Raw genomic sequence first — 26,012 nt, 5'->3', positions numbered from 1 at the left:
CCATCGATTAGGAAAGACTACTGAAGCATTATGTGGCTTAACTTTTATTTCATCTCTAAGCGTCTATGTCATTTGTCATTTGCCATCTGGAATATTTGAAGTGTTCTATGTTAACTCTATTTAAGAATAAAACTGTCCTCAAAAAATTAAGACTACCGTATGACCTAGCTATTCCACTTCTGGGTATTTATCCAAGAAACACAAAAACACTGATTTGAAAAGATGCATGCACTCCTGTGTTCATTGCAGCACTATTTACGAATAGGTAAGATATGGAAACAATCAAAATGTCCATCAATGGATGAATTGGTAAAGAAGATGTGGTACATAGATACAATAGAATACTATTCACGCACAAAAAAGAATGAAATCCCACCATTTGCAACAACATGGAGGGAACCTGAAGGTATTGGGCTAAGTGAAATGAGTCAGACAGAGAAAGACAAATACTGCATGGTTTTACTCATACGTGGAATCTAAAAAAAACCCCAAACAAATGAACACACTAAAACAAAAGTAAACTCACAGACACAGAGATCAGATTAGTGGTTGCCACAGGGGGAGGGGGTTGGGAGGTGGGTGAAATGGGTGCAGGGGGTCAACTCTCTGATGATAGGTGGTAACTAGACTTGTGGTAGATTACTTTGTAGTGCATACAGATGTCGAATTATAATGCTGTACACCTGGAACTTTAAAAAAAAAGAATTAGATTAGATTGTAATTGTAATACAGAGTAATAACAACTATGTAAAAAAGCGTAAATAAAAAGAATGTGGGAGGAGTTCCTGCTGTGGCTCAGCGGAGACAAATCTGACTAGCATTCATGAGGAGGCAGGTTTGATCCCTGACTGTGGGTGGAAGAAAACAGGACCATAAGCCTCACCGCACTTCCCCACCTTGTGAAATCCAAAAGAAGCTTAAAAAACAAAATTGGGGAACTGTGGGTGAAAGAAAATAGGGCCGTAAGCCTCATGCTTGAAAGCATGTAACGAGAGTAAGCAAAGAGAAGATTGCAGAGGTCATGGTTTTCCAAGAAGGTTATGCTAAGGAAGAACTTTGGATAGTCGAGGCTTTTGGCCCCATTTTCTTCCACCCACACCTGGCCTCGCTCAGTGGATTAAGGATCCAGCATTGCCATGAGCTCTGGTGTAGGTAACAGATGCAGCTCTGATCTGGTGTTGCTGTGGCTGTGGCATAGGCCAGTGGCTACAGCTCAGATTTGACCCCTAACCTGGGAACCTCCATATACAGCAGGTGCAGCCCTAAAAAATACAAAAAAGAATGTGGGGACATGCACCCCAATATTACTTGTGACTAATTCTGGATAAGTAGATTCTGGGTAGTTTCTTCATAACTTCCTTGCAATTTCCAAGTTTCTTACCATTAATATGTATTAATTTATTGATTTAAAAGGGTAGAAAGGATTAATTTGAAAGAATAGAAAATATAAATTTGTATATCCCAGATAAATCATATTTAAATAAAAATAATATGTAAATTAGTAGAACTGTAAAGAAATGTACCGAAGTGTTAACAGTTCTGGAGCTCCTCTGTGGCTCTGTGTGTTACGGATCTGGCACTGTCACTGCTGTAGCTCAGGTCACTGCTATGGTGGGGGTTTAATTTCTGGCCCGGAGATGTTCACATGCTATTGGCATGGCCAAAAAAATGTTAACAGTTTCTCTGAGAGATGGTACAACAGATATTTTTCATTCTCCTCCTTTTGATAATCTGTATTTTTCAAGAGTATGTTTGAATGTTCTTTATTCTTTTCATAATTGGAAAGTTCTCTCTCTTTTTTTTTTTTTTTAGTAAAATTCTGCCCGGGTGCCCTAGGTATGGAGCTCCATTTCACTAATGTTTCTTGTGATGCAGAGAGTTCTTTTTATTTTATTTATTTATTTATTTTTTTTGTCTTTTTGCTATTTCTTGGGCCGCTCCTGCGGCATATGGAGGTTCCCAGGCTAGGGGTCCAGTTGGAGCTGTAGCCACCAGCCTACGCCAGAGCCACAGCAACGCGGGATCCGAGCTCGTCTGCAACCTACACCACAGCTCAAGGCAACGCCGGATCGTTAACCCACTGAGCAAGGGCAGGGATCGAACCCGCAACCTCATGGTTCCTAGTCGGATTCGTTAACCACTGTGCCACGACGGGAACTTCGAGAGTTCTTTTTAATCCAAACATTCAGATTTTTTTTTTTTTTCTGTCTTGGGACAGCTTTCCTCAATTATATTTTTGATCATTTGTTCTAGTATCATTGTTCTCACTTCTTACTTGGGAATACCCTCCATTCTTGGGTTTCTGTACTTTTATTCCTATCTTTTTTTTTTTGCCATTTCTTGGGCTGCTCCCGTGGCATATGGAGGTTCCCAGGCTAGGGGTCTAATCAGAGCTGTAGCCACCAGCCTACGCCAGAGCCACAGCAACGCAGGATCCGAGCCGCGTCCGCGACCCACACCTCAGCTCACAGCAACGCCAGATCGTTAACCCACTGAGCAAGGGCAGGGATTGAACCCGCAACCTCACAGTTCCTAGTCGGATTCGCCAACCACTGTGCCACGATGGGAACTCCTATTCCTATCATCTTATCTCATCTTTTCTTCTCTTCACTGTTTTTATTTGGGGACCGCTTTGCAAGTTTACCTTCCATGTCAGTACCTAAAGGTGTGCTATACTTATCCTGGAAATGGGATCATGAGAAACTCACATGCTTTTAGAAGAGGAATTAAGAAACAGACTTTGAATGCAGCCCAGCTGTAGGATGTAAAATAAGTGAGGGGTTTTAGTGACATTCAAGAATCTTGGTAGTATATTACATTTAAGCATCCAGGACGGCTGCCTGAGCTCAAACCATGAATTGGACCCATCACTGTAGCATGATGGGACAGGACAACACACGCATCCTTATGTGAGGACCCAGGAGCATAGAGGGAGGAAAGCTGGGGGGGAGAGGAGCCAGAAGGCAATTCTTCTGGGAGTAGTACTATTTCAGAGATGGTCATACAAATTAAAATAGTCCTTACCCCAGAGCATAAGCACCTCTGCTTCTCCCTCCACCACCCTGTGCAGCTGTAAATTTCCTTCTTAGAACCACTTTTGCTGCCTCCCATAGGTTTTGGATCATTATGTTTTCATTTTTATTTGTCTCTAGGTATTTTAGATTTCCTCTTTGATTTCTTCAATGATCCATTTGTTGTGAGCAGGCTGTTGTTCCCAGGATGCTCAGTGTGTTTTCAGGGAGAAGGAGGCAATGGGTAGGGCCAGCAATCAGTGCCTGGTTTTTGGGCTCTCAAGAGCAGCAAGGACCTGCAGGAAGGTGGCACAGGCCACTCCTAGTTGCACGGCCCTGGGAAGTGGTAATAAGCTCTAGGCAGATCTTCAAGGTGACTAAAGCATTTGGCAGTAGCAACAGCAGAGTGCATGAGTTCCCAGGGGAGTGAGAGCCACAATAGCTTGTGTTTGATTGCAGTGCCCTCCTCTGAGGTGATTGGAACTGCAGGTGGTGCCTGTTCAGGGACCCCTATTGGGAGCATGCCATGACCATCTCGAGTCAGTGATAGCTACGTGGTTTGCCCCTGCTACCTGTAGACCATGCATGAAGAAACCTGTCTCAGCCCTCATATGATGTGTTATAAAGGCTGCTCATAGTTGCAGGATCCTGGTAAGTGAGAGAGATCAAGCATGTGGGTACTGCCTGGAACGTTTGGCAGTGGCAGCAGCAGGGCAGGTGTGTTCCTGGGGGTGCGAGAACACCGACAGGTGGTGTTCAGTCAATGCCCTCCTCTGTGGTGCCCTTTTGGTGATTGGGGCTGCAAGTGATTTTTGTTCAGATATCTCCAATGGCAGTAGGGCACGCCCACGTCTGGAATCAGGGATAAGTGCTGTGGTTTGCCCCTGCTGCCTGCAGACCACACAAGAAGCACCCTGTTCCACTTAGCCCATGCAGGAGGTGCTGCACCATTTGCTCCTAGTTATAGGGTCTTAGGAAGGGACAGTGACCAATTGTCTGGGGGTCACCCAGAGCGTTTGGCATTGGCAGTTGCAGGGTGGGTGTGTTCCCAGGTGAGTGAGAGCAACAGCGTATGGTGCTTGGTCGCAATGCCCTCTTTTTTTCTTTTTTTGGCAACCCCTGAGGTGACTGGGGTCACTGGTGGAGCCCACTCACAGCCCCCAGTGGTGGCAAGCCATGCCTCACTCTGGCCTCTGAGACGACTGCCGAAGTCTATCCCTGCCACTTGTGGATTGTGCAGGAGGCACCACGTCGCACTTAGCCCCCTTATGTCCTTAGCCCACACAGTAGGTGCCTGGCTGCTGGTAGCCTGCACTAGAAGTGCCTAACCTCCTGTAAATGAGCAAGAGGCTTCTCACCACCCGTAGCCTCTGCAGAGCCGCCCCAGCCTCTAAGACTGCAGGCCTGTGCACGCTCCAGCGCAGGGAGTTTCCTATGGTAGCCCACCCCTCCTCCTCTCCCTTCCCTGACAACGATGCCTTGCCTCTCCTGCGTGCAGACCTTCTCCCAGGTTCCCTCTGCTGTGGTGTTCCCCTCCTTAGCCCGTGGCACACTGCTCCTTAGCCACTCATGCCATCCCCATTCCACTCCCCAGGACTGACCTCTGGAGCCTGAGTCTCAGCGCCCAGCCCCCGCCCAAGTGTCTCAGTGGTTCAGATGATCTGTGCGGCTCTCACTCTGCTTTGCTGTTCTCAGTCCAGCTGCTACGCTTTTCTCGGTAACTTTAAGGTCCTGCCAGAGCCAGATCCGAGCCACGTCTGCAACCTATACCACAGCTCACAGCAACACCAGATTCTTAACCCACTGAGGAAGGCCAGGGATCGAACCCGCAACCTCATGGTTCCTAGTCAGATTCATTTCCTCTGCGCCATGATGGGAACTCCTATGTGTAGTTTTCTAAAGTAACTGCATACTGTTTCCCATAGTGGCTGAACCAATTTACATTCCCACCAACAGTGCAGGAGGGTTCCCTTTTCTCTACGCCCTCTCCAGCATTTGTTAGTTGTGGATTTATTAATGATGGCCATTCTGCCTGGTGTGAGGTGGTATCTCATGATAGTTTTGATTTGCATTTCTCTAATAATCAATGATGTTGAGCATTTTTTCATGTGCTTGTTGGCCATCCGTACATCTTCCTTGGAGAAATGTCTATTCAGATCTTTTGCCCATTTTTCAATTGGGTTGTTGGTTTTTTGGGCTGTTGAGTTATAGAAGTTGTTTGTATAATTTAGAGATTAAGCCCTTGTCATTTGCATTGCTTAAAACTATTTTCTCCCATTCTGTAAGTGGTCTTTTTGTTTTCTTTTTGGTTCCCTTTGCTGTGCAAAAATTTGTCAGTTTGATTAGGTCCAATGGGACCTAATCAATGTACCTTTCTGCAGAAAAGAAAATCATGGACATGGAGAACAGACTAGTGACTGCCAAGGGGGAGGGGGAGGGTGTGGGATGGACTGAGTATTTGGGGTTAGTGGATGCAAATTATTGCCTTTGGAATGGATAAGCGATGAGATCCTGCTGTATAGCTTTGGGAACCATATCTAGTCACTTATGATGGAGCATAATAATGTGAGAATTAAGAATGTATATATGTAGGTATGACTGGGTCACCTTGCTGTATAGTAGAAAATGGACAGAACACTATAAACAAGGTCTAATGGAAAAAATAAAAATCATTATAATATTAAAAAAAAATAATAAAAATAATGAAAAAGGGAACATTATGGAAAATGTAAATGAGATTAAAACCATTGTAAGCAAAATGATATATCACTCTAAATTGAAGAATTTGAACATTCAGAGGAAATTTTTTTCTAAGAAAATTCTTAGTTGCCAATTGCCAGAATCGTTCCATAGAATAGAAAAGTGACACTAATAACCATGTAAAAAACAGAAACAGCTGCCAGAGAATTACATCAAGAAAGGTGTTGAAGGAGTTCCCATAGTGACTCAGTGAGTTAAGGACCTGATATAGCATCCACGAGGATACAGGTTCAATTCCTGGCCTTGCTCAGTATTATTTCATTCAAACTCTAATGTTGTGTTGCCCAATACAGTAAGTGACAAGTCACATGCAGCCATTTAAACTTAAATTAGTTAAAATTAAATACGATTTGGAATTCCTACTGTGGCACAGTAGTTTAAGGATATGACATTGTTTGGATTCGATCTTGGCCTGGGAACTTCCATATGGTGCAAGTGTAGCCAAAAAAAAAAAAAAAAAAAATTAGATGCAATGAAAAACTCAGTTCCTCTGTTGCACTAGTCACTTTTCAAATGTTAAATAGCCACATGTGGCTAGTGGTTGCCATACTAGACAGCACAGGGCCAGTGTTGCTCTTAAAATAATAGGTTTTTATCTTGTTTAACCTATTTATAGGCACATAAAGAGGCCATGAGTTTTCTAATTTATTCTGCAAAACTGTAATAATTTTGATGCTAAACACAGCCAAGATGACATCACAAATGTTAGAAACCAGTGTTATGTGTGAATAGGTGCAGACATTCTGAATAAACCTCTGATACTTCAACTCTAGATACTCAATCAGGAATAATCCAACACTTGCATTCTAGTAGTACAAGGATATTTGTTTGTTTTTTGCTTTTTAAGGCTGTGTCTGAGGCATATGGTGGTTCCCAGGCCATGGATATATTCTGAGCTGCAACTGCCAGCCTATGCCATAGCCACAGCAATGCAGGATCTGAGCCACATCTGTGACCTACACCACAGCTCACACCAGTGCCAGATCCTTAACTCACTGGGCAAGGCCAGGTATCGAACCCGCATCCTTGTGGTTACTAGTCAGATTTGTTTCCACTGCACCACAATGGAAACTCCTGGGGTTTTTTAATAATAGGAAATTCATTAATATAATTTAACAGATCCGTAGAGAAAAGGAGAAAATATAATTGTCTTTATGGATGCAGAACAAGTATTTGAGAAAATTCAATTGTCATTCCTGAATAAACTGAGACAAGAAGGAACTTTGTTCAATATGCTAAAGAATAATTTTCTTAGATATCAGCATCATCCCAAACCTCATCCCTGTTTTAATGATTAATAAACCCAATTTGTTCAACTACAGATGTGTTCCTGGAGGTCTTCAGCTGGCGGACATTGGCAGGTGAGTAACAGAAAACACATATACAACAATAACAATGTAACAGCATCAACCACCATAAACCTTCCTTATCCTACAATAACCAGTAAGGAAAACATGATGATGAAAGTGCACACACAGAGGCTTACACATTTTTTAAAGTCCTGAAAGGAAATACAACTAAATATTAACTGCGATTACCTCTTAGTTTGCAGAACATGGTGTGATGTTGTTGCTGTTTTTTTTTTTTTTAATTGGAATATTCTCCATACATTCAATGATGAATATGCAGTATTCTAATGGCCAGGTAAAGTGTCATTTCCTGAAAGGAGTGACTAATGGATGAGAGTTAAAATCCTAAAATGAGATCATTGTGTTTGGATCTCATAACGGTATAGAAAGTAGGTTGCAGAACTGAAAGAGTCCTCCAGATTTTTGGTGTTTTCCAGCTCACAGGGAGCTCATACTTGTTCCTAAATGGGTGGAACAGGGGAGGAGGCAGATGAAGGCACAAGGAAAGCTAATGTCCCTGATGGGACAACTCTGCCCACTCGTTCTGATAACATAGATGCTCCTTTCTGCTTCTGGACCAGCAAAGCATCACAGGGTGTGTTCAGGCCTCTTGGAGTCTGGCCTTACATGGGACCACTGACAATGTTGGATTTTACCATCGTCCTGTGTTTCTGGATAATAGTTAAAAAATCCTCCTGCCCTTTTGTGTCTCGGGGGGAAAAGTGCCTACTGCCAAAAAACCACTCTTGCCCCTTCTACTCTGTTTACCTACAGGCCAAACACAGACCCTTAGGTTCCCATTCTTTGCCTCGTAACAATTGGCTGAACTGCTTGCTCCCACTGATTAGTTGGAACAAAATGTTTGTTAACCAAACTTTGGTTAAGATTCTCTCCTTCCCTCAGGATCCTGAACTTGGGTCCAGCTCTCATCCTGAGCCAGCACACAGCCCCTCCCGAGAACAGATTGGCATCAGGGTAAAATATTCTCTACTCGAGAATCTAGCTGCTGCCCCACACTCCTTTCCCCCCACATGGTTCTTTCTAGCTTGCTTACTCCTCCCTGTAAAAGAAAACTCCTTTTTACCTGAGCTCTAGGACATCTGCAGATCTTACAAAGTTAATCCCTACTGTGATAGTCGCTTTCCCTTCCTTTATAATAACCCCATTGCCTATGATCTCTCCTTACTAAGTACAGATTTTCTTTACTTGACTCCACATAAATTTGAAACAAAAGTAAAACATCTAAATTCCACTCGGAGTTCCCGTCGTGGCACAGTGGTTAACGAATCCAACTAAGAACCATGAGGTTGCGGGTTTGATCCCTGCCCTTGCTCAGTGGGTAAACGATCCGGCGTTGCCGTGAGCTGTGGTGTAGGTTGCAGCTGCGGCTCGGATCCCGCATTGCTGTGGCTCTGGCGTAGGCCGGTGGCAGCTCCGATTGGACCCCTAGCCTGGGAACCTCCATATGCCGCAGGAGCGGCCCAAGAGATAGCAAAAAAGACAAACAAAAAAAAAAATAAAAAATAAATAAATTCCACTCAAGTAAGGAAGGGAGTTAATATGGACATGCACCTATAGGAAGAAGTTCCAGAACCCAAGCTTCAGTTGAAAATAAGGCACTTACATGGATGGAACCAATGACAGCAACAACCCAAGGTGGAAAGAAGTAGGCATGCAGTATGAAAAGTGCCACATTGCAAGTCAAAGAGAAAAGGGTGTCAGCTCCAAAAACTTGACTGTAAGTATTGCTAGGGAAGATTATACAACACACGGAATAAAAAGAGGTCCATCTATATGAGCTTAAATCTAGAAAAAATAATTTTTCTTCTTGCACTTGAATTATATCTGTAGAGAAAAAAGCATTCTAGGGGACAAGTTTTGTTGCAAAATCTGTGTGGGATTTCCTTGGTTTGCCAGTTTTCTTGAAAGAACATTTTTTGCATGTGCTCTTTCTTCCAACCCCACATTTTCAAGCTCATGTTGTTCTGGTGAACAAAAACAAGACTCTGATTTGGGTTGACGCTTGATACTGAGCTGAATGTCAGTTCTCTGAAAAAACTGATGTTCCACCTGTAGGAGGATTATTAAAAGACGTAAAACTTTATAACCATTAAGCAAAAGCAGGCTGGTAGTTATGCTTATTACGGACAATTATAGCACTTAACCTTGAGGGCATAAATTGGTCAAGTAGGTAGCAATCTGGCAGACATCAAAATTATATTTAAATACTGGAGAAAGGAGACATAACTCAGAGATGGTTGTGGGATGCGCTCAAAAACTTTTTGAACACTTTTACAAAGCTTGTAAGTATTTCCTTTCATTTCTTATTTCTACTTTGGGTCAGTTTCCTCAGTAGATTGTGGTTTGGGGGGACATCGAGGACCATTTTCACTCAAGTGTGAGTATAGTCACTTCAGTTTCTTATCATCCACTGACTAGCTGAACTCCATAGTCACTCAGATTCAGGGAGTTCCTCCTATGAATTAGCAAAGTGGAGGGACTTGAGTGACTGGAGTTAATTCTTCGGTCTCTGTTTGGGTTATAGAGCTGAGTGTTTCTGAAAAATTGATCCAATAAAAGACTTGGTACTCATTTTAGGAGTCCTGATATTTTCTTCGAGAAAGAAACTGTAAGAACTTACAGAAGCTGGGCCTCATTTTTCTCATATGCAACACACGGCATTTGAATTGGAGATTTGTTCATGAGCGAGAATCTTCGAGCAATAAAGGGGAACATGAGTCAACACATACCAACTGAAATTAGACTCTGGTCTTAGTTTAGTTAACCTCTACCCATCTTTCTGATTTTGGCACATGCCATTTTCTTAGGGTTGCAGTTTTTTATACAGGCATAAGTTTATTTCATTAATATTCCAGTCTTTGAGCTCCACAAAAGTAGGGATATTGCCAAGTTTGCCTCTTTTATATTCCCTCTTACTAGGTAGGTGCTCAATAAATACTTATTGAATGTTGAACGAATGAGAAGATAATGGATCCTTATAGGTAAAATGATAAAAAAGTCCCCAGTGGTAAAAACACCGGAGCAGCTAGGCTGGATGACCTGTTGCTAGGATTTTTTGGTTGCTCTCACTCAATGGGTATATTAAGAAGGTCTTTTCTTTAGCCTTGTCCTCACTCCTTACCCTAAATGGCCCTTGAGGCCACCACTGAACACTGCTGGAGGGTCTAAGCTGTCTATCTCATGGGATATCCAAGCTTGTATTGATGATTACATTGGAAGTTTAAAAACAGCACTTTTGCAAATTCTGTCATTCCTTCCATATTATTTAGCTGGTAAAGAACTGCTTTCCTTCGCACCTTCTGCATTCTCCTCCTCCTATGTGATCTTCTTTATCTTCTTTTGATGATTGCCATGTTTTTTTTTTAATTCAATAAAAACATTATTACCCTCATTTGTTTACTTATTGTCAATGCACAAATTATCCCAAATTTTCCAGTAGGAGGATCTTCAAACCAAATCCCATGTTCTTTTGTTAAGACACCATTTATATCAGGTCCTTGGTTTCTGGAGCAAGATGTTTCAAGATCACATTGAACTTGCCCCCGCCCTGGAATTGGGTCATTTCTTCATGCATCCATGGTTCCTTTTAGTGGAGAATTGCATTTAGAAACCAAGATCTGTGTGCTAGGTGTGCTCCTTGGCCTACACTTGTTTTGCCTATAAAATGTATATGATATTTCTGAAACAATTTATTAAATTATTTCAAAACATGAGAAATGTCTGCTTATACATATTATTTTGTGATTTAAGGCACAGATAGAAAAAACATAAAATATGAAAACATTTTGCTTTGCTTTTCCTTCTCTTTTCATGCTTAACTCTTCCTCTTGGCTACTGCAGTCTGATAATTCTGACCACATTAAATCATGAATCATTTATAGGACTATGTTATATACATTTATATTTTATATTCTAACTTGAACATATATATATATATATATATATATATATATAGTTAGTTAGTTAGTTAGGGGATTTAGACATCATCATTATGTGTTGGGTAGATCTTAGAAGGGCTAAGGAAACCTTTCCTGGTTCCAATATGATTTTTGGCACAGGATTTAGGGGATGGGAACACTTAAGGAAGCATCCTGCTTTTATACTCACTGTCCAGAGCTGGAACAGTTTCTTCCCAACCTCACCTGCCTCAGCCAGAGCCAGGGCCTTGGCATCCTCCATAAATGGTACCCACAATTCCTGCCCCCCCAACCCCCCATGCCCAGAGCAGTAGGGAGATGATGCCACTTAATTCTTTGAGTTCTCCAGAGACAGAAGCACTCTTATCAGAGTGCAACTGAAATCAACTTAAGGGAGAAAAACCCTGGTGGAGGCTGAGGGGAAGACTAATGAATCTTGGATTGAGATGCCATCAGAATTAGGGCTTTTTTGCTTTTTCTTCTTTTTCAATTTTCCTTCTTTTGTCACTTTTCTTTCCACTCTCCTCCCTCACAAATTTGCCAAAAATACAAACCAGAAATCCATTACCCAGTTCTTAAGGAAGCTTTCCATTATCTGAAGTCCCTTTTGAAATTTGGCAGATTGAGTTTATCCAAATACCTCCCTCTCAAGGTTACCAGTGACTTTTATGTTTTCACATTGGGTTGAGGCATTCCCATGCAGAAGGACCAATGTAGAGTCAGTAGGCAAAATAATTTTAGAAAAGATGATTTCCATTTGGGGAATCCCTACAGAAACACATAGTGATAGGAGAACCCATTTTACTGGACAAATTGTCAAGGAAATTTGTAAAATTTGGTCAGTTATGCAGTACTTCCATCATTCTTACAACCCTTAGTCCTCTGGGCTAGTAAAAGAACAGATGGAAGAGTTAAAACCCAATTGGATAAAATCGTAGGTGTTTATTTTTACCCTGGCCAAAGGCCCTTCCATTGGTTCGCCTCAACCTAAGATCTACCCCCTTTGGAAAACATATTTGTCTCCTTTTGAAATTATCACTGGGAGACCAATGAGATTAGGTGAAGGATTGTACAAACCTATACTATTACTCTTATACTAAGTGAAGTAAGTCAGAAAGAGAAAGACAAATACCATATGATATCACATATCAGGAATCTAATACATGGCACAAATGAACCTTTCCACAGAAAAGAAAATTATGGACTTGGAGAACAGACTAGTGATTGCAAAGGGGGAGAGGGAAAGAGTGGGATGGACTGGGAATTTGTGGTTAATAGATGCAAATAATTGCCTTTGGAATGGATAAGCAATGAGATCCTGCTATATAGCTCTGGAAACTGTATCTAGTTGCTTATGATGTAGCATGATAATATGAGAAAAAAGAATGTATATATGTAAGTGTGACTTGGTCACCTTGCTGTACAGTAGAAAATTGACAGAACACTGTAAATCAGTTATAATGGAAAAAAATCATTAAAAATAAAAAAATCTAAAAATAAATATAATAAAAGAGGATATGTTACATTATTGTAAATGTTTAATTGAGCTTCTAAAAGGACATTCTAAGCTTGTTTCTGAAGCTTATCATAGTCATCTCTCTTTGGATGACGGTCAGACATCCCATGATCTACAACCAGGAGATTATGTATATTGGAAGAGACATCATTTAAACACTCACTACAACCCAGACGGAAAGCCCTCACCAGGTACTCTTAACTAGCTCATGTACAGCAAAACTAAAGGGAACTGACTCTTGGATTCATATTTCCCACTTAAAAAGGGCCCCTACACCAGACTGGTCTACAGAGAGGATTGCTGACCTCAAACTCACCTTAAAACAATGCTCAAATGGAGGGAAAACTACACCAGGACAAGGAAAAGATGACATCAGAAGTGGAGAGCTGACTCAAAATGCTGGACCTGACTTGTATGATGATTTATAGTGTTCTCTTTATTTCTTGGACTTTTGCATATGAAGCAAATGTTTGTCTATCATGGGCACAATCCTATGTTCATTTTGAAAATCAATCCAGGAGTTTCCACTGTGGTGCAGCAGAAACTAATCTAACTAGTAACCGTGAGGCTGCAGGTTCCATCCTTGGCCTCACTCAGTGGGTCAGGGATCTGGCTTTGCCATGAGCTGTGGTGTAGGTCTCAGACATGGCTCGGATCCCACATTACTGTGGCTGTGGTGTAGGCTGGCAGCTGTAGCTCCGATTTGACCCCTAGTCTGGGAACATCCATATGCCTTGGGTGTGGCCCTAAAAAGAAAAAAAAAATCAATCCATTTGTTGGGTATATGACCAATTACCTGTGTTTAGTTCTTCTGGGTTACCATGGTGTATTTCCACCAAGGCTTGATTGGATAGCCCTTGGGAAATTTATTTTATTACTAGGGAGGGTTTTCTTACCTGGCCGATTAATAATACTTGCTCTGGGAAGTTCCTGTCATGGCTCAGCAAGTTACAAACCCAACTAGTATCAATGAAGATGCAGGTTCGATGCCTGGCTAGCTCAATGGGTTAAGGAAATGCTGTTACCATGAGCTGTGGTCACAGATCCTGCACTGCTGTGGCTGTGGTGTAGGCCAGCAGCTGCAGCTCCAATTTGATTCCTAGCCTGGGAACTTCCATATGCCACAGGTGTGGCCCTATAAAATAAAAACAAAAACAAAAACCCAAAACCAAAAAATGGAGTTCCCATCATGACTCAGTGGAAACAAATCTGACTAGCATCCATGAGGATGCAGTTTCAATCTCTTGCCTCGCTCAGTGGGTTAAGGATATGGCATTGTCATGAGCTGTGGTGTAGGTCGCAGAGGCGTCTTGGATCTGGCGTTGCTGTGGCTGTGGTGTAGGCTGGTAGCTATAGCTTTGATTCAACCCCTAGCCTGGGAACTTCTATATGCTGCAGGTGCAGCCCTAAAAAAGACCCTCCCACACACACAAAAAAAACCAAAGAGCAAAAACCAACCAAAAAACAACAAACCAAACCCAACCTAAAAAACAAACAAACAAAAAAAGAAAACAAACTTGCTCTGACTCTGGCCATAAATACAAATTTTCTTTAAGAATCATTCAAGTTCAATCAGAATAATGAGCTAAGTCACAATCAAAAACTGTAACCTCTTGTTTATTAGAAGGGAACCTTCCACATTTGTGGGATAGATATATGTACTTAAAACCAGGCTAATGTCAATTAAGTTACAGGCTCCTCTATGTTGGGAAAAATTAAATTATACTAAGATGATTAGCTTAGTAACATTAGGAAATTGAGCTGGGTGCCTTATGAACAACATCTACATATTATTACCCTTAGAGATAATGAATGGTATGGAACAGACTGGGTCAGACAGCCAAAGTTACACTGGGTTGCTCCTAATGGAACTCAGTGGATTTGTGGTACTAATTTATGGCCTTGGCTTCCACTGGGATGAGTAGGAAGATGTATTCTAGGATTCCCTTAGACTCAAGGCCATATACATGACAATTTAAAGATGACCCCAGCCAGTCTACAATTGGTACAAGCTTGATGGATCAAGAGATCTGTATTCCACTGGCATGAACATTTAGCAGCTACTTTTGTGCCTTCATTAGGACTGGAGACTGTAATCAGCCATATTGAAGGCTTAACAAAATTCACGGAACAGGCTGTAGATGATAGTAACCAGGCTATTCGCCTACTGAATTCTGAGGTCTCCTTGATAAGACAAGTGGTGTACAAAACGGCATGGTCCTTGACATCCTCACAGCATCTCAGGGAGGTGCCTGTGCCATAATTCAAACTGAGTGCTGTGTTTTCAGACCAGATACATCCTCTAATACAAGACATTTAATGAACAATATGGAAAATCAGGTTTCTGCCTTAAGTGACTCACTCACACGCTAGTCTTTATGACACCTTCAAGAACTGGTTTGGTGTAGGAAGTTCTTGGCTCAAAAATTTACTTATCACTCTATTAATGCTATTAACTATTTTATTTTTTACAATTTTATTGTTTAATGTGTAACTTAGCCTCCAACAAAAATAATAATGACTAGGAGTTCCCGTTGTGGCACAGCAGAAATGAATCCGACTAGCATCCAATAGGACTCAGGGGGTCAGGCACATGGCGTTGCCATGAGCTGTGGTGTAGGTCGCAGACATAGCTTGGATTCCCAAGTTGCTGTGGCTGTGGTATGTGCCAGCAGGTGTAGCTCCATTTTGACCCCTAGCCTGGGATCTTCCATATGCTGCAGGTGTGGCCTTAAAAAGCAAATAATAATAATAATGACGAAGTGACTTGAAGCAGTTGATCAAATATATGATTCTTTACCAGACCAATGACTGTCAGAGTATAACTCTAGATAGGGGAAGATGTGACAAGAGGCAATATTTTCATGGACCGTAACAGACTTTTGGGTGCTGTTAATAAGGTCTAGTCTAGTAATAGCACGCTGAGTGACCTATCAATGGAAACGCTATCAGACCTGGGAATGAGCATTCCTAGCTCCATGGGACACAATGGTCATGAAATGGCTTCTAAAATTATGGTTGAATTCCTGACTATGGGGAAGCCCTGTGACCTGGAGATTGGCCCTTACCATCTGTCTCTACATGTACTGAACCACTGCTGCTGCCAGTCCTCAACACCCCCTGAAAGGAGCTCAGGGTGGAGATCAGGATTGAGGTGCTCTGTGCTCCAGGAAAACTGGCAGAACGGATCATCAGATAGTTAGATATTTTCAGGAGATTTTATGAGCCCAATTCTTGTATCTCCTCATGTCTAGAAAAGCACTAAAATCCTTCATGGTGACATGTTCTCCTTGTGACGAGCAGTAACCTTCTGTAAAAATGCGTGCTTGGTTTCATGCACCTCGCCCTTCATTGAAATCATATATGTACTAACAGTCCCCCCCCTACATCCTTGAAGTATTTCAGAGCTGTCTGAAGTGCTGCCTCCTAGGCTAGAGTCCTCATTCTGCCCCCAATAAAATTTAACTCTCAACTTTTAGGTTGTGCATATTTTTAAAGTGACACTATGGAAACTGGCAAGAAGGAATGCAGGTATTTATTTTAATGTTCATTCAAATTTAATTCAGAACATAGGTATATATTTTATCCCATTTTTTCCGATCAAAAGGGATTGAAGGTTGAGAGTTTAGTTTTCTGTCTGTGTACTGTAGCATCAATCACTAAAAATTATCCACTCATTAATTATATTACCAAAGAGCTTTATTAGTATAAAAAGGCAGACTGGTGGAGTTCCCTGTGGCACAGCAGGTTAAGAGTCCAGCATTGTCACTTCAGTGCCTCGGGGGTGCTGCTGTGGCACAGATGTAATCCCTGACTCTGGAACTTCCACATGCAATGGGCACAGCCACACACACACACACACACACACACACACACACACACACACACACAGGCAGACTGGTGTCACTTAACCAACAAGTACAGTGACAAAGATGACAATCAACATTTATTAAGCACTTTCTGTGTGTGGGGCACTGTGCTTAGTACTTTAGATACATTATCTGTTTAATTCCTATAGCCATGAATTATCTACTAGCATGCCTACTTTAAGATTAAAAATCTGAGCCTTTGGGAGGTAACATACCTTGCCTAAACTCATAAGCGATGGAGCTAGTTACTAATCTAGGTATTTGTAATTGCTTGCATGTCCATGACCTTGAGATCTTCACTTTGATTCCAAGTGAAGTTGTCTGCATTTAGAGGTGTGTGTGTGTGTGTGTGTGTGTGTGTGTGTGTGTGTGTTTAGTGGGTATGGTGGGGGGCAAGTGAAGCATGTCAATACAATAAGATCTCAGCTAATATTTTCTGTAATTATCTTGCTTATATATTTATTTCCGGCTTTCCTTTTTTTTAGGGCTGTACCCATGGCATATGGAGGTTCCCAGGCTAAGGGTTTAATCAGCGCTACACCTGCAGCCACAGCAACACCAGACCTGAGCTGCATCTGTGACCTACACCACAGCTCACAGTAATGCTGGATCCTTAACTCACTGAGCGAGGCCAGGGATTGAACGTGCAACCTCATTGTTCCCAGTCGGATTTGTTTCTGCTGAGCCAATGGGAACTCCTATTCTTTTATTAATTATTCATGTCCCCAGTGGAATCTGAGCCCAAAGATACCACAACATTTTCTTTTTTCCCCATCTGTCTGGGTTTTAATTGTCCACCCATTTACTTTCTCATTTTGCATTATTTTTCTTCTTCAACCGCACATCATAATTTCTAAGTGGATCTATGATGCTGAGATATCAGGGGCCTCTCTCTGTGTGAGAGCTCTTAGAAAAGATAGTCGTCAGATAGATGAACCCCGGGGTTGACTTCCTGCTTCTGATTTTAAGTGCTTAGCTGAACCATTCTTCTTGGAGGAGGAAGGCAGATAAAATATTGAGGGGGATTTGAGGTTTGGGGAAGGAGAAAAAAGATGGGGGGGTGGCTGGACAGTCACCTTGGAGAAATTCCTGTTGTTGGTAGCAACTAAGTGCTAGCAACAAGGGTTAGACTGAGGATTTTTAACTGCTAAATAGCGCGAATTTCAAGTAAAGCTAATTCATTAGAGTCATTAATTCATTCATTAGATGCTGAAAGCCTACTGTGTCAGACATTTTGCTGGTCACGTCATACATTCTCTTAAATTTAAATTCCTATCAAAAGCATAGAGGTACATAACCATTACCCTCGTGTGAAAGACAGCTAGATCAAAGAGCAAAATATTTTAGCTATTTGCCTAAGGTCATTCAGATCAAGTCAGGGGAAGTCAATCCTACCACCTGCCATGATATCGATTCCATGTTATTTGTGAACAGTTTCTGGAGACTTACTTGATAAAAGCTATATGCTGATGGTGTCTTCTTTCTGTTCCATTCCGCACATGTTGGCATCAATGACTCTGGAAGATGTGCCATCTTCCCTTAGGGAACACCTGCCGTGTATATCTGAAAAGAAAGTGAGATGTGGGCTTAGAAACTGTCTTATCCACTTAAGTCTGTGTCTGTAGCCTAATTCCTTGCAGTTCAATCCATTGCTATGAGCTGAAGAAAAACCCACATTTTGTTGGATTTGGTAGAAATTCGTCACCCTCATATGTGACAAATCCACATTTTGTTGGATTTGGTAGAAATTTGTCACCCTCATATGTGACAAATCCACATTTTGTTGGATTTGGTAGAAATTTGTCACCCTCATATGTGACAAATTTGCATCACTATTAATTTTTCTAACAAGTTGAGCTGATAGATGGCTTCTGACAGCACGGGGCAGAAAAATGCTGTAAGAAAATTCAGTAAGAATGTATGGAAGCTATCAGAGTCACCTGCAGGCCGCAGTGCCACATGCTCCCACTCTTTTCTAGGGCTTCTAGCCCTTCCTTGCCTAGCGTGATCTCAGCATGATGTTGCTTTTGCCCCATCTGCAGCCTCGGAGCACTCAGCTGAGCTGCCTCCAGGTGCAGATTGGTGAGAGCCAGCTCACCAACACATTGTTTCCCAGCATATATCAACAGCTTGGCTGAAAACAATCACTGAAGAAGGACTGGCCAGAGGATGATGCTGGGCTGCTCCTTCCTCCAGTCGCTCTCTGATTAGGTCTAAGGGCTGTGTACCTGGGCTGATCTGCTGCTGCTGCAGGCCCCCAAAGGGCTATTGCTCCCTCCTTTCTATCCATCTCCAGGGCTTTCCCCAGAAATGCCTTAAACAATCCAAGAAACTCTAGTCTTATTTTTCCTGTAAGTTACTATCTAGGAATAGAGACCCGATTAAATAAAGATTTTATATTTTTGAAAACACAATCTTATGAGTGGTGGTGTAGACTTTCATCAGGAGGTACTTAACTCTGGTTGTTTCTTTTTCTTTTCTTTCCTTTTCTATTCTTCCTTCCTTTCTTCCTTTCCTTTTTTAATGACCATTGCCTAGATGGTTGTGTGAATTTAAAAGCTTATTCTGACTGCTTGGTGGAGAGATGATTGGAGGGGGTGAAAGTAGACGTTAAGGAGGCTCTGTCAGGCATCTGGTGAAAGTAGTGATGGTAAAGATGGATGTATTTGAGGTATTTTGAAGGCAGAATTGGTGGATTTAAGGTTGGATGTGGGGGATTAGGGAAAGGAAGGAGCTAAGGAGGATGCTTCTGGTCATAGTTACTGGCTGAATGGTAATGTGATTTCTTGAGAAAACTGGGGAAGGAGCTGGTTTGAGTAACAAAGAATCTTCTGTTTGAACACCATTTGTTGTTGTTGTTGTTTTTTTTTTTGTCTTTTTTTTTTTGTTGTTGTTGTTGTTGCTATTTCTTGGGCCGCTCCCGCAGCATATGGAGGTTCCCAGGCTAGGGGTTGAATCGGAGCTGTAGCCACCGGCCTACGCCAGAGCCACAGCAACGCGGGATCCAAGCCGCGTCTGCAACCTACACCACAGCTCACGGCAACGCCGGATCGTTAACCCACTGAGCAAGGGCAGGGACCGAACCCGCAACCTCATGGTTCCTAGTCGGATTGGTTAACCACTGCGCCACGACGGGAACTCCCCTGAACACCATTTGGAGTATCTCAGTGGAAGTGTTGAAGTTGTATCTGCATCTGGAGCCCAGAAGAGAGAGAACATCCATACGAAGACCATTTGGAAGACTTTAGCACAGATCACATTTAAAGCTATAGGGGTCGGAGATCACTTGGTGACAGAGAGGGAAAGAGATCCCAGGATACAGTATCCTGGAGAAACCATAGCATGTGAAAGGAAGAAAAAAAACCAGTGAACCAGGAGGAAAACAAGGAGACGTTGTATTACAGAAGGCCAAAGAAGATGATGTTCTAATAATAAGTGGTCCGCCAGGAGGAGAGGTGCTGAGAAGTCAAATGAGGTTGGAACAGGGAAATGACCACTGGCCATTGCATTTGGCAGCATGGAGACAACAGTGAACTTGTCAAGAATAATTTCTGCGGACTGGGGAGGCAAAAGCCAAGGGGGAATGGGTCAAAGAGAGAACCAGAGGCAAGAAGGTGGGGACGGCATGAAAACAACACCTCTGAGAAGTTTTACTTCGGAAAGGAACACAGAATAATGTGTTCCTTCTTAGCCTTTTTTAAATCATATAAGAATGGTGATTCAGGAGTTCCCGTCGTGGCGCAGTGGTTAATGAATCCGACTAGGAACCATGAGGTTGCGGGTTCGGTCCCTGCCCTTGCTCAGTGGGTTAATGATCTGGCGTTGCCATGAGCTGTGGTGTAGGTTGCAGACGTGGCTCGGATCCAGCGTTGCTGTGGCTCTGGCGTAGGCTGGTGGCTGCAGCTCTGATTCGACCCCTAGCCTGGGAACCTCCATATGCTGCGGGAGCGGCCCAAGAAATAGCAAAAAGACCAAAAAAAAAAGAATGGTGATTCAGTCTGACTGGACTTTGTTCTCATGTTCAGCCACTAAAACACAGTACTAAATTTGTGGTCCACTCATGATAAGAGTTTAGGACTTCATGGTATATGTTTTCAAACCCAGACTCAATTTTATATCCCCACTTTTGTTTATATTGTTTCGACTCTGACTTTTAAACTTAAGTTCTTCTTATTGATTTTTTTTTTTTTTTTGACAGATCTTGCCTATGGTTTATTTGTACAAATAGCACAAAGGACACCAGTCCCATGAAGAAAGCAACCCAGGGGTCATACCAGTCCTTCCATCCTTGAATCACTAGAGACCTCTACTTTGGAGACTTCTTGGGGGCCTGGGCACTTTTGGGAGCCTAAGCCTGAGTTGGAGTGAGAGCTGGAACCACAGCAACAGCCTTGGCTTTGGACTTTGGTCAACAGAGCCTAAGACCCTTGGTAATGCAGGCATAATGATGTTTCCTAAGAGTGGGGAGAGTAATGTAGGTAGGTTGAATAAGCTTGGGGCTACCACTCTTTGAGATCTTGGGCTTGACCCCCTTGGGTTTTATGGGGGCCTTGATAACCTTGGCTCATGTACTCATGACCTTGACATTGTTGGCCTGCATCTTCTTTAGGCTCTTATTATACTTCTTGGCAAAGTACATTTTCCTCAGGAACTTGGGGTCCACCCCCTTAAGAGATTCATATTTTTGTGACTGGGGTTTCCTGATGCCAATTTTGGGAATGGGTTGTATGTGGTATGGTTTTTGGACGTGGCCATGTCTACATGGAGGCCTGTGGATCTCACATTGCCTAGGACTGGAAGAGAGAGTCATCTTGATGATTTAACGTACTAAGCCTTAAATGTTGCCCGGAAAGATCTGAGAACATAAATGAATACAGTCTAAAGCACTGTCTGTATCAAGGAGCAGCCTCACTAAAGTTCAGTGTATTTTTATTTATTTTGATAGATAGTAACTAATCCAGTTTTTGGCCCAAATTCCATTTTCTGTTGTATCGGGGCATTAGCATCTACACTGTCATCAGAAACTGAATCTTGTTCCTGCTCTGGTTTTGAGTGTGATGGTGGTGAGACTGAGCTAGAGACCAGGCCCATTGCACCATTTTGTAAGCAGCTCTTCACAGGACACAAGCCTCTCAGAAATCTTCTTTTCTTGTCACTTTAGCAAAGCTATATTGTAATTAACTTTTAAACCAGGTGCCCCCATGCTCTATGCATCTCCAGCTGGAGCACCACTTTCAAACCTTTTAATCACACGATACCTTGCCTAACTTGGATCTTTCCATAGATCAAACAAATAGAAATGAAGAATAACTAATTAACAGATGTCCAGGTCGCTCCCCCAGCTTCCCCTTCAGTAACCTCCAAAACAAACTGTGGGACCAAACTGCGTGAACGAGATAGCATCTGGGGGAAGGTGACAAGAAGTGGACGAGCTTGCCTGCAAGGGGGATGGTTAGGACACTGGCCACCATCTCAATGATTTATTGAGACTATTTCCCTTCCTCCCTTCAAAGTTTTCATGGCCTAGCAGAATCTTTGGGGGTGGTTTGGGGGGATGCTGAGTCCACCAGCTCCCCAGATTGCCAGCACTCTGATTAAAGACAACTTTCTTTTCTATCAACACTTGTGAATTTGATTTTGTAAGCAGCAAGCAGCAGACCCGATAACAATTTGACTTGCATCAGCATTTGCACACGTGAACCATCCTCTCCAGAAACGCTAAGGGCTGAAAGCCAGCACCTCTTAAGCTCTACGGTGCATCTGAATGACCTGGGAATTGGGTAAAAATGTGTAGGGGATCAGATTATGCTGCCTCAAAATATGCCACTTTGGCATAAGGATTATTCTGAGCTGAAGACAGGTGAGAAAGCAAATGCCAAACAAGCTCTCTGCCCTCCTCCTCTACTTACCTGAGAGCAGGATGTACATTTCCATGTGTTAGAGGGTCTTCCTCTCTCAGCAGCAAGGGAGGATGGCTGTAGATTTTTTACAGCCAAGGAATGACACTAAGAGGAATTTACATAACAAACAACCCTTGTCTTCCCTTAATTTCTTCCCATATATCTACCTTTCCACAGTTTGCCGCCTCCAAAAGCTCAAACCCCTTTTCTTTTGTCTTGTTACTTCGGTACAAAGTTATTGCTCTTTGTTAAGATGCTATTATAAGACCCACGCTCCAACCACCTTCTTGGGTCATTCATCTCTGAGTTTCCCCTACATGTACTCAGTGATAAATGCATATGTTACTAAACTTTGTTTTTTCTGTCTTGACTTGTCGATGTTCTCAATTGCCAGGGCCTCAGTCATAGAACCTAAATGGGTGGAGAAAAAAATTTTTTTCCTCCCCTACAAATACAAATTCTAGTTTAATAAGTTTGAGATGACACCTGAGAGTCTATTTCTAACAAGTTTTCAGGTGATGCTGATGACACAGGTCCATTTGAAAGGTAAGGATATAGGCCACCAGGGGCTGCCTTCAGGATAACACACCTAGCCCTTCTGGATTTCTTAAAGATACCTTAATCTTGGCTGATTGATGATAATTATATGGGAGAAGTGACAGCCACTAAGGCTATGCTGAGAGTCCATCCAGATTTGTAAAAGTCTTCTTTGGATTAGATGGGACAGGCTTATTTGTGAGAATTACATAACTTTCCAATCTTGTCTATTTAAAACTGAGGGCCAGATTTCACCTTGGGCCCCATGATTCAATTTGTATCAGTAATATTCATCCTATTTGCCTCCTCTCTTCCTTAAAGGAATCACATGCATGGTACTTTTCATCTTTTTAGGCAGAGTACTGTTAACCAGTTACTCCAGAAGATCTTCCAGCAAAGAACAGCTTGGTGGAGGTGGTGGGGATGACTGAGAGGATTAGCTCATTAATTATGCAGAGAGTGCAGGCTGCATGATGACTGGCAAGGCACTGAATGAAAGAACGACACAGGGTATCTTTCAGTGACAAGCTTTGGGGTCAGATACTCCTTTTCTAGAGGCAAGATTGGCTCAGGAAGACCAGAGGCCCATGAAATGTCCGCCTGAGATAGGAGTGGTGGCCACTCCATCTCCCTACCCGCGACAGATTCACTAGCTCCAATTTTGTCCCAAGAGACTGTGGAATTTCCCCTGTTCCCCTCCTGCAGAGTCTCACCTTGTTAAAGCAGCTTTGCTCCAGGAGGATTTGTAAATTAGTCTGTTACAGCATCACCATAGCAACATATTTTTGTCTTTCAAATGCCGTAAGCCCAGGGGGCCAGGATTTGAAACACTTTACCCAGTGCCCTAGCTAGTGATTACCAAAGGATTGTGTTGTAAAACATGCAGGGCATTCTGGCTGGTTCCAGGGCAAAGAAGGCTTATGGACTTAATTCCATTTCTTATCCTTTAGGAGGGGCTGAGATTCCATTAAAGAACTGGGAGCATCAGATCCCTTCTGGCCTTGCAGGACACATTATGTCCTCCCAGAGTCAAACTGAAAGGAATTGGAGAGTGTGAATTTGCATCTTCTGCATGTTGGACTTCAAGGCCCCTTCAAGGAGGTTGAGCTCAAAGCTTCTGGCCAAGACAAGCCTTAGAAGACCCTTATCACCGTCCCACCCATCTCATTGTCTCATTGTAATGACCCCTCCCCAAACTTGGGCAACTTGGCCTACTCCTTCCATTCCCCTACTAGGAAAGGTATGTGGCCCACTCCTCACCCCACCTCTGTAGGGGCCTTATACACCCCCAACCTAACAGCAAGTGTATCATAAGAACCCTCTTTCCCCAACCAGTCATCAGGTCAGCTGGTGTATCACGAGACCGCTCCTCTTCCTGGGCTATAAAAACAGACATGACCATGTGCTGCTAGGTGTCAGCTCTCCCTGATCATCAGGAAGTCGAACCACTGTACTTGCAGCATCTACCATGTTTAACTCTTCTTTCTCTTTGGGGTAGGCTCTCACTGGTTATCAGGAAGTTGGCCTGTCATGTTACAGAATCTTGTGCCTCAATAAACTTGTCTTTTCTTCACTTTGCTTTGGACCTGGAAATTCTTCTGACCCATGTGCACAGACCAAGATGCTGCAGAAGAGCAAGGGAGGATGTGTGATATCAGGGTGAGGTGGAAGGACAGGGAGACTGGGATGAATGGAGAATATAAGGGAGGAGTGGGGGAAGAAGCAGAGCTCTCCTCTTCTCCCCTCTGTCCTTTCCCTTCTCATTCATTCATTCATTCAGCAATTTGTTGGAGGGACTAAAGATGTAAAGAGTTGATTTATTCTTGGGGAATGCACTGGTTTACACAAGGTCTCTTTTTCTTTTCACTTTGCCTCATTTTATTTTTCCTTCTCATCTCTCCCTCCACATATTTATAGGGGTCTTAGATTGGGTTTCCTAGTCACAGAGCTTCAGACAGAGATTCTTGTTCAGTGGTTTACTAAGGGGGAGCTCTCAGGAAATATTGGTTAGAGGAACAAGATAGGGAAGCCACTAAGGAAAGACCTAATTCAGGTGATGTTTAGCTTTAGCCTGATCCTATGGGGAGCTCTAGAGCATAAATGGCATCACAAAGTGTCGTTTCTCCTTCCTTATCCTGCTCACCTTACCTTGAAGCAAGGGAAAAGGTCTGTGATCTATGGGGCAGAGGGTTGAACATGAGGCCCCTCTCCCCAGCTGAGGACAAGTCTCTAAACAAGTGGGGTGGCTGTTTGACATCAGCAGTCAATACAGCAGTTATGGGGATGGGAGTCCATGTCCTTGTGAGTGTGTGTCTATTTATTATTGTAAAATACTTAGAGCTCATTCAAGAAATATTTATTGAATCCCTATTCTGTGCCTAGGGCTATAGTAAGAGTTAGGAGTTATAGTTGTGATGAAAACGGACAGGGTCAAAGATTGTAGGTAAGTGGAGAAAATCGATCTTAAATAGCAATTCATTTTGAATCTAAATGTGATAAGTGCTGGGAAAGAGATGCTCTGGTGTGACAATAGATCAAATGATGAAAGGCAGGTGCTTTCAGGGGAGTAGAGAAAGGCCTTTTTTTTTTTTTTTTCCTTTTTAGGGCCACACCCATGGCATACAGAGATTCCCAGGCCAGGGGTCAAATTGGAACTGTAGCCACCAGCCTACGCCACAGCCACAGCAATGCCAGATTTGAGCCACGTCTTTGACTTACACCACAGCTCATGACAATGCTGGATCCTTAATCCATTGAATGAGGCCAGGGATCGAACCTGTGTCCTCATGGATACTAGTCCGATTCATTCCTGCTGAGCCACAGTAGGAACTCTGAGAACCCTTCTTAGAGAATGAGTATTAAAGGTTATGACTTAGAGGTTAGTTAATATCAACCAAGCAGAAAATGAGAAGGCAGCTGCTCCAAGCAGGCAGGAAGAACATGAGAACAATCCTAAGGTAGAAAAGAATTCTGTGAGTTCAGGAAATGGCTGGGGTAGAGTGAGCCAGGGAAAGGAAGAAGGGGACCCATGGATAGAATGCTGGGCTTTGTAGGTCATGTTTAGACCTTAGGTTTATGCCTGAAGCTCAGTGAAAATCCATTAAAGGCTTCAGCAGGGAAGGGACCTGATTA

At 42.7% G+C, this 26,012-nt stretch overlaps 1 protein-coding gene and 1 pseudogene across 2 annotated transcripts in view; both read right to left on the bottom strand.

The window, feature by feature from the left end:
* Positions 1-518: 518 nt before the first annotated feature.
* LOC146395162 (ankyrin repeat domain-containing protein 26-like) overlaps positions 519-26,012 on the bottom strand; it is a 149,272-nt gene continuing 123,778 nt past the window's right edge. The window contains exons 25-26 of one of the 2 annotated variants that reach the window (XM_085004355.1): positions 17,893-18,006; positions 519-689 (exon numbers count right to left, since the gene is read on the bottom strand). The gene's annotated coding sequence lies outside the window, so the exon portion shown is untranslated. Of the gene's footprint in view, positions 690-8,634; positions 9,191-17,892; positions 18,007-26,012 lie in introns of those variants that run through there. The other variant, XM_085004354.1, reaches the window with a different exon arrangement.
* LOC146395164 (large ribosomal subunit protein eL29 pseudogene) lies at positions 12,622-21,198 on the bottom strand (annotated as a pseudogene).

Source organism: Sus scrofa, chromosome 17 (assembly GCF_054392235.1).
Source record: "Sus scrofa isolate SSC_HxYL_T2T_F1_AM1 chromosome 17, Sscrofa_HxYL_maternal_Yorkshire_Landrace_v2.0, whole genome shotgun sequence".
NCBI classification, from domain to species: Eukaryota; Metazoa; Chordata; class Mammalia; order Artiodactyla; family Suidae; genus Sus; species Sus scrofa.
This window is presented reverse-complemented; position numbering and strand designations above follow the sequence as displayed.